This window comes from Colletes latitarsis, unplaced genomic scaffold (assembly GCF_051014445.1).
Source record: "Colletes latitarsis isolate SP2378_abdomen unplaced genomic scaffold, iyColLati1 scaffold0025, whole genome shotgun sequence".
Classification (NCBI taxonomy): Eukaryota; Metazoa; Arthropoda; class Insecta; order Hymenoptera; family Colletidae; genus Colletes; species Colletes latitarsis.
Window position 1 is genome coordinate 45,001 of NW_027488375.1, and position 7,672 is coordinate 52,672.

Below are 7,672 nucleotides of genomic sequence, written 5' to 3' on the forward strand. Positions count from 1 at the left end.
TTGAGCTAGGGCAAAAAAAAAAAACGCTATCTTGTAGGAAAAAAGCAGGGGAACACGATGCCGTCGTTAAAAATATAGATTGCCGTGCTCGTTTTCGAGAAAAAAATGAAAAAATGGTCAAAATCGTCGCAGGACAAAAACTCGACACGCTATCTTGTAGGCAAAAATTAGACGAATTCAAAACCGTAGTTAAAAATATCGGTCGTCGCGCTAGTTTTCGAGAAAAAAACAAAAACGTTCAAAAAATTCGAGATAAAAAAAAAAAAACCAGCCTACCAGATAGAAAAAATTACACTGAACAAATATCATATAGGTCAAAATATGTGTTAGCGTACTAGTTTTCGAGATATAGACGAAAAACCGTCGCCGCCGATCGGTACGTCGGTCGATGCGAAAGCACCGCGCGACCGAGCGCCCGCCTAAAAGACCAGTTCGAACATACCGAAAAATCAAGAAACCGTAACTTCCTTAATAATTGAGCTAGGACAAAAAATCGACACGCTATCTTGCAGGAAAAAATCCGGGGAACACGATGGCGTCGTCAAAAGTGCAGGTCGTCGAGCTCGTTTTCGAGAAAAAAAAAGAAAAATTCTCAAAATTCGACGAAAAAATAAAACGATCAGTGGACCGTGTAGAGAATCTAAAACTGCATAAGAATCGTATAGATGAAAATTGGCGTTCACGCGCTCGTTTTTGAGAAAAAAGTTAAAAAAGCTCTCAAACTTCGAGATAAAAAAAAAAAAAACCATCTACCAGGTAGCCAACGGTAAACGGTACAAGTATCGTACGGGCGAAAACGAGCGTTACCGTGCTCGTTTTCGAGTTATTGACGAAAAACAGCCTGGAGCGATCGGTCCGGCGGTCGACGCGCGAAACTTTCTAAGTCCGCTCTGCTCCGAATCATCGCTCCGGCGTCAAAAATCGTCGTAGGACAAAAAGTCGCCACCCTATCTTGCAGGAAAAAATCCGGGGAACACGATGGCGTCGTCAAAAGTGCAGGTCGTCGAGCTCGTTTTCGAGAAAAAAAAAAAAAAATTCTCAAAATTCGACGAAAAAATAAAACGATCAGTGGACCGTGTAGAGAATCTAAAACTGCATAAGAATCGTATAGACCAAAATTGGCGTTCACGTGCTCGTTTTTGTGGAAAAAATTAAAAAAGCTCTCAAACTTCGAGATAAAAAAAAAAAAAACCGTCTACCAGGTAGCCAACGGAAAACGGTACAAGTATCGTACGGGCGAAAACGAGCGTTACCGTGCTCGTTTTCGAGTTATTGACGAAAAACAGCCTGGAGCGATCGGTCCGGCGGTCGACGCGCGAAAGTTTCTAAGTTCGCTCTGCTCCCCCTCAGGGGCTGCCAGCCTTTCAGCTGCAGTACGGGCTTAACGAACCCGGGGTACCCGAGTCATACACACACCGTAAGCCTCCTGTTGGTCGTCACAACGACCCATTCACAATTCCCTATTGGTTTTGTGAATGGTACGTGACGGCAGGAGGAACGGGGGTCTTGGCTTAACCGCCTGGGCCACGAGTATGGCGACTCTATAAAATCGCCCTCCAATCCTAAGCTATGGTGCGCGGCGATGGGATGCATGGTTGGGGGAGAAGGCCCAATCCCAAGCGACCACCTCCGGGGAACCTGCCGAACCCCCGGAGTATATAGGCTTACCCGGGTAAGGCGGCTCTGCCCGGGCGGACCTTTTCTTCCGACCTGCTCGTGGGAATATTATGGAGTTCACTATTAAAACGGGGATGGGACGGGGTAAGTCAGAGGGGGAGGACGAAGGCGGTGTTGGGACTGGAGTGACGGCGCTCGCGCCGCCTCCAGCGCCTGGCCCGGCTTCGTGGAAGGTGGAGGAGGACGACGAGACTGCGTCAGTCTCGTCCTTCTCCTCCACCAGGAGCCTCATAGGCTCTAAGAGGAAGAGGGCGGGGCAGGCCGTCGTCGAGGTGGGCGGGGCGATGAGCCCGTCGGTGAGGCTGAGTTGCCTCAGGGACGAGGTGACCGAGGAGATATCGGAGAGGATCTCCTCGTCCCTGAGGCGGGTGGAGAAAGTCGCCGCTGCCTGCGCCTTTAAGGGGCAGAAAAGCGGTGGCGCGGCGGCCCTGAAGGCCGCGGCGGAGGAAATGAGGGAGGCGGCGCGGGAGCTGAGAGGGCGGAACGCCCGTCTGCAGCTCCTGTTGGAGGAGGAGCGACAGGGGAGGAGGAGGGCAGAGGCGCTGTGGAACAGCGCGGCCCTCCCTCCCATTCTCCCTCCTCCTCCACCGCCGCGTCCCTCGGCGGAGGTAAATAAGCGGAGTGCGGCGGCAGTGGTGCGGGGCACCGCGGGCCCCTCCACCCGCACTCCGCCCGTGAAGAAGTCCCCGTCCTCCTCAGAAGACGATCTTCTGAGGAGGATTGGGGACATGATTGATGGCAAGCTGGCCGCCTTCCGGGAGGAGCTCCTCGCCGGAAGAGCGGTCAGCAGGAAGGCCGTGCCTCCCCGACCTGTTCCGGTACAGTCGGGGAAGGCAAAGAAGGGCGGAGTGAAGGCTCCGCCCAGCGTTGCGGCACCAGGGCCCCGGGTCGCGACCCCCAAGGGGGGTGGTGTACCCGTGGTCGCGGTGGTCGCGTCCTCCACGGCACCCTCCCAAGGGGGAGTGGCGTGGAGTGAGGTGGTGGGGCGGAAGGCGAAGCGGGCGGCGAGGAAGGCCTCGCAACCGCGGCCTCCGCCTCCGCCGCCGGCGGCCAAGGTAAAGGCCGCGAAGGTCGGGAAGGCACGACCAGGTCGTCCCCCAAAAACGGCAGCGGTGACGCTGACCGTTGCGCAGGGGGGCGACCTGACCCTCGCGGAGGCGATGCGGCTCGCCAGGGAGAATATCTCCCTGGAAGAGCTGGGCATCGCCTCCGTGAGGGCGAAGAGGGCCGTGACCGGGGGTCTCTTGCTGGAGATCCCCGGTGCAGAAGGCGGCGCGAAGGCGGATCGTCTCGCCCAGAGGCTCCGGGAGCAGCTGGGCGAGCGAGGTGTCCGGGTCGCCCGGCCCACGAAGCGCACGGAGATGCGCGTTTGTGGGCTGGACGACTCGGTCAGCGCACAGGATGTGTCCCGTGCCCTTGCGAGGGCGGGGGACTGTCCTGTGGAGGACCTGCGGATCGGAGAGATCCGCAGGTCGCCCTCCGGCCTCGGGTCGGTGTGGGCCCGGTGCCCCCTCTCCGCCGCCCGTAAGGTGGCGGAATCCGGGAGGGTGTTGGTGGGGTGGGTTTCGGCGCGAGTGGAAATCCTCGCGCCGCGCCCGCTCCAGTGTCACCGCTGCCTCGAATTGGGGCACGTGAGGCAGGGGTGCACCTCGCTGGTGGACCGCAGCGGTCAGTGTTACCGCTGCGGTGCCAAAGAGCACCGTGCGAGCCAGTGCTCGGCGGCCCCCCACTGCCCGCTGTGTGCGGACATGGGGAGGCCAGCCGATCACAGGGTGGGGAGCAAGAAGTGCTCCCCCCCCTCCCGGAAGGAGAGGAAGAGGCGGGCTGCACCGGCTCCGGTGCCGAGGGCGGTGGCATCGTCCTCCATGGAGGTGGACGGTGCTACGGGGACGGACGGCCGGGAGGAGGCTGGCGCGGCCATTAATTAATGCCGCCCCGCCTCCTCCTCCAGGCCAACCTCAACCACTGCCGCGCGGCACAGGACTTGATGTCCCAAGTCCTCGCGGAGTGGGGGGTTGGCCTGGCGGTCGCCGCCGAGCCGTACCGCGTCCCTGATCACCCTCATTGGGTGGGCGACGCGGACGGCTTGGTGGCGACGGTATGGGGAGGGGGCGACGGGTCCCCACCGTTCTCCTTGTTGGAGCGCGGTCGGGGATTCGTCGCCGTGGACTGGGGGGGAGTCGCTGTGGTGGGGTGCTACATTTCACCCCGTAGCGGTCACGCTGCGTTCGAGCTGTACTTGGCCGAGGTCGCGGCATGCGTGCAGCGCTACGCGGCCCGGCCGGTGCTGGTCCTGGGGGATTTTAATGCCAAGTCGGTGGCTTGGGGATCCCCCGGGGCCTCCGTTCGCGGCGGGATCCTGGGCGATTGTTCAATACCTCCGGGTATTGAACCGGGGGTCGGAGCACACATGCGTGCGGCGATATGGGGGGTCCATCGTGGATGTTGGATTCGCGACCCCCAACGCCGTGCGCATGGTGTCGGGTTGGCACGTGGTCGCGGGGGCAGAGACACTCTCCGATCACCGGTACATCCGGATGGAGGTCTCTGCCGCCGCGAGTGCATCCCGACACGGCCGCCTGCGTGGCACCCCACCACGCCGCTGGGCGCTTCGGCGCCTGGACAAGGACGCCCTGATGGCAGCTGCCCTCGCTGCAACTTGGCCGCAGGGAGCGGCCGAGTTGCCGAGCATAGAGGAGGAGGTCGCCCGGCTCGGAGCATTGGTCGCGGGTATTTGCGACGCGGCGATGCCTCGGGTCGGGCGGGCTTCTCCTCGCCGGGCGGTGTACTGGTGGTCGGACGCGATCGCGGAGTTGCGAGTCGCGACTGTCCGCGCCCGACGCCAGTACACCCGCGCGCGCCGTCGTCAACGTACAGGCGACGGCGTGGCGCGAGCGAGGGCAGCTGATGACCTGTATGGAGCATACCGCGTGGCGCGGGTTGCTCTGCAGGTCGCCATCAAACGGGCCAAGACCCGGGCATGGAAGGAGCTCCTCCAGACCCTTGATGACGATCCATGGGGGCGCCCATATAAGGTGGTGCTGAACAAGCTCCGCCCGTGGGCGCCCCCCGTCACCGAGGGTCTTGACCCCCGGCTGCTGGAGGACGTGGTCAATACACTCTTCCCAATTGGGGAGAGGGGACCGCGTCCTCCGGCGGCGGCGGCTGTCCCAGTGGAGTGGACGGCCGAGCTGGGGGTCACGCAGGAGGAGCTGGCAGCGGCCATCAGACGGCTCGGGGTTCGTAACACGGCCCCGGGTCCGGATGGTGTGCCCGGCCGGGTTTGGGTCTTGACCCAGGGCGTCCTTGGGGCCGACCTCAGGCGGTTGTTCGACCGCTGCCTGAGGGACGGGCGATTCCCCCCCAGTTGGAAGGTGGCGAGGATGGTCCTCCTCCGGAAGGAGGGTCGGCCCGCGGAGTCTCCCTCCGCATACCGGCCCATTTGTCTCCTCGACGAGGTGGGCAAGCTCTTCGAGCGAGTGATTGCTGCCCGCCTCGTCGAGCACCTGTCGCGGGGTGATCCCGGTCTGGCCGACTGCCAGTTCGGTTTCCGGGGGGGCCGATCGACTATCGACGCGATAGGTCGTGTGAGGGCCCTCTCGGGGGCGGCCGTCTCCCGGGGAGGGGTGGCATTGGCAATATCCTTGGATATTGCCAATGCCTTTAACACCCTCCCCTGGGAAGAGATAAGGAGGGGACTCGAATATCATCGGGTCCCCCCTTGTCTCAGGGCGGTCGTCGGGGATTATCTCCGCGGCAGGTGGATCGAGTATCCGGGCCGGGATGGTGATATGCGGAGGGAGGTGTACTGCGGTGTTCCGCAGGGGTCGGTCCTCGGGCCACTCCTGTGGAACATCGCGTACGACTCGGTGTTGCGGGCCGGCCTCCCCGACGGCGTCAGCACGGTGTGTTATGCGGATGACACACTGGTGCTGGCCGTCGGGGCGCACTGGGGGAGGGCTATGCGTCGCGCGGAGGAGGGGTCGCAACGCGTCGTCGACCGGATCAGGGGGATGGGGATGACGGTGGCGGTCCATAAGACCGAGGTGATTGCGTTTCATTCACCTCGGCAGGATCCGCCACCCCCTCTGATCCGGGTGGGTGGGGCTGACATCGAGGTGAAGCCGCGGATCAGGTATCTAGGGCTGATCCTCGATAGCCACTGGCGTTTCGAGGAGCATTTCCGCTGCCTGGTCCCCCGGTTGGAAAGGATGGTTGCGGCTCTGGGCCGGATCCTGCCCAACCTGGGGGGCCCGGCGGGCCGAGTTCGTCGCCTCTATGTGGCAATGGTCCAGTCGGTGGCCCTATACGGGGCCCCAGTCTGGGCGGACGACCTGGCTGCCTCCCGGCGCAGCATGACTATGCTGCGTCGGGTGCAGAGGCGCATGGCGCTCAGAGTCGTCCGCGGGTATCGGACCATGTCACATGGGGCGGCGACGGTTCTAGCGGGGATGCCGCCCATGGACCTGCTCGCGCGGTCGCACGCGGTGATGTACCGGCACCGCGTCGACCGTCGCGCGGGGGTGGGGGCGGTCCCGGGCGGGCAGGAACCTGCTTGGGGGGATTTGAAGCGCCAGGCCCGGCAGTCCGTGTTGCTCGCGTGGCAGGAGCGGCTGGCTCTGCCAACCGCGGGGCACCGGACTGTCGGGGCGGTTCGGCCACTCCTGAAGGAGTGGCTGGACAGAGGCCATGGCAGCCTCACCTACCGGATGGCACAGGTGTTTTCCGGGCATGGCAGCTTCGGAAGATACCTGTGCCGGATAGGGAAGGAGCCGACGGCGCGTTGCTGCCACTGCGACGCTGAGCAGGACACGGCGGATCATACCCTGGAGGTATGCCCCGCGTGGGAGGGGGAGCGCCGTGTCCTGGTCGGCGTCGTCGGGCGGGATGTCTCGCTGCCGGGCGTGGTGCGCGCCATGCTCGGCAGCGAGGAGAAGTGGAGGGCCGTGGCCTCCTTCTGCGAGAACGTAATGTTGCAGAAGGAGGCCGCGGGGAGGGAGCGCGAGCTTCAGCGGCGCGCTGAAGCTCGCGCTCGGGCGGTGGCCCGAGGTCGTCGCCCGGTCGCGAGGCGTCGCGGGCGGCCGCCTCGGCGTGGCGGATGACCTAGGCTGGGAGGGGGGTCCTGAGGGGACCCTCCTCCCGCCAGGCGGCGCCGGGTCGGACCGGTTGGGGGTAGGAGTGCCTCCCCCTACCGGTCCGACGCAAGGGGAGGCACCCTCGGCGGTCTGGTGCGGCCATGAACGCCCGGCCGCCGAGGGGTGGAAACGGGGTCGCGGGCGGTTGCGAGTTGGGGCTCGCAGCCGCCACTAAACGCGGCCCCGGGACGGATAGCGGCGGGATGGAGTGGCCCCGTCCCGCCGCTATGAGGCAGTGTGTCTACTGGGGGGACCGATTGTCCCCCCGGGGGATGGGCGCGAAAGCGCGGGCACGGGGAGGATACCGGAAGAATGCTTCGAGCGATTCCCGGTATCCTCCCAAAGCGTGCCGAAGGGTCACCGTGGGGTTTTTAGTGGGTAGGTCCCGCGCCAGTCGTTGTACGGGCGCGGGGAATCCCACACACCCCTCCCACCTCTCCCCAAGGAGGTGGGAGGGAGTCTTTCGAAGATTTTCCCCACGACAAAAAAAAAAAAAAAAAAAAAAAAAAAAAAAAAAGTCCGCTCTGCTCCGAAACACCGCTCCGGCGTCAAAAATCGTCGTAGGACAAAAAATCGCCACCCTATCTTGCAGGAAAAAATCCGGGGAACACGATGGCGTCGTCAAAAGTGCAGGTCGTCGAGCTCGTTTTCGAGAAAAAAAAAAAAAAATTCTCAAAATTCGACAAAAAAATAAAACGATCAGTGGACCGTGTAGAGAATCTAAAACTGCATAAGAATCGTATAGACGAAAATTGGCGTTCACGTGCTTGTTTTTGTGGAAAAAATTAAAAAAGCTCTCAAACTTCGAGATAAAAAAAAAAAAAACCGTCTACCAGGTAGCCAACGGAAAACGGTACAAG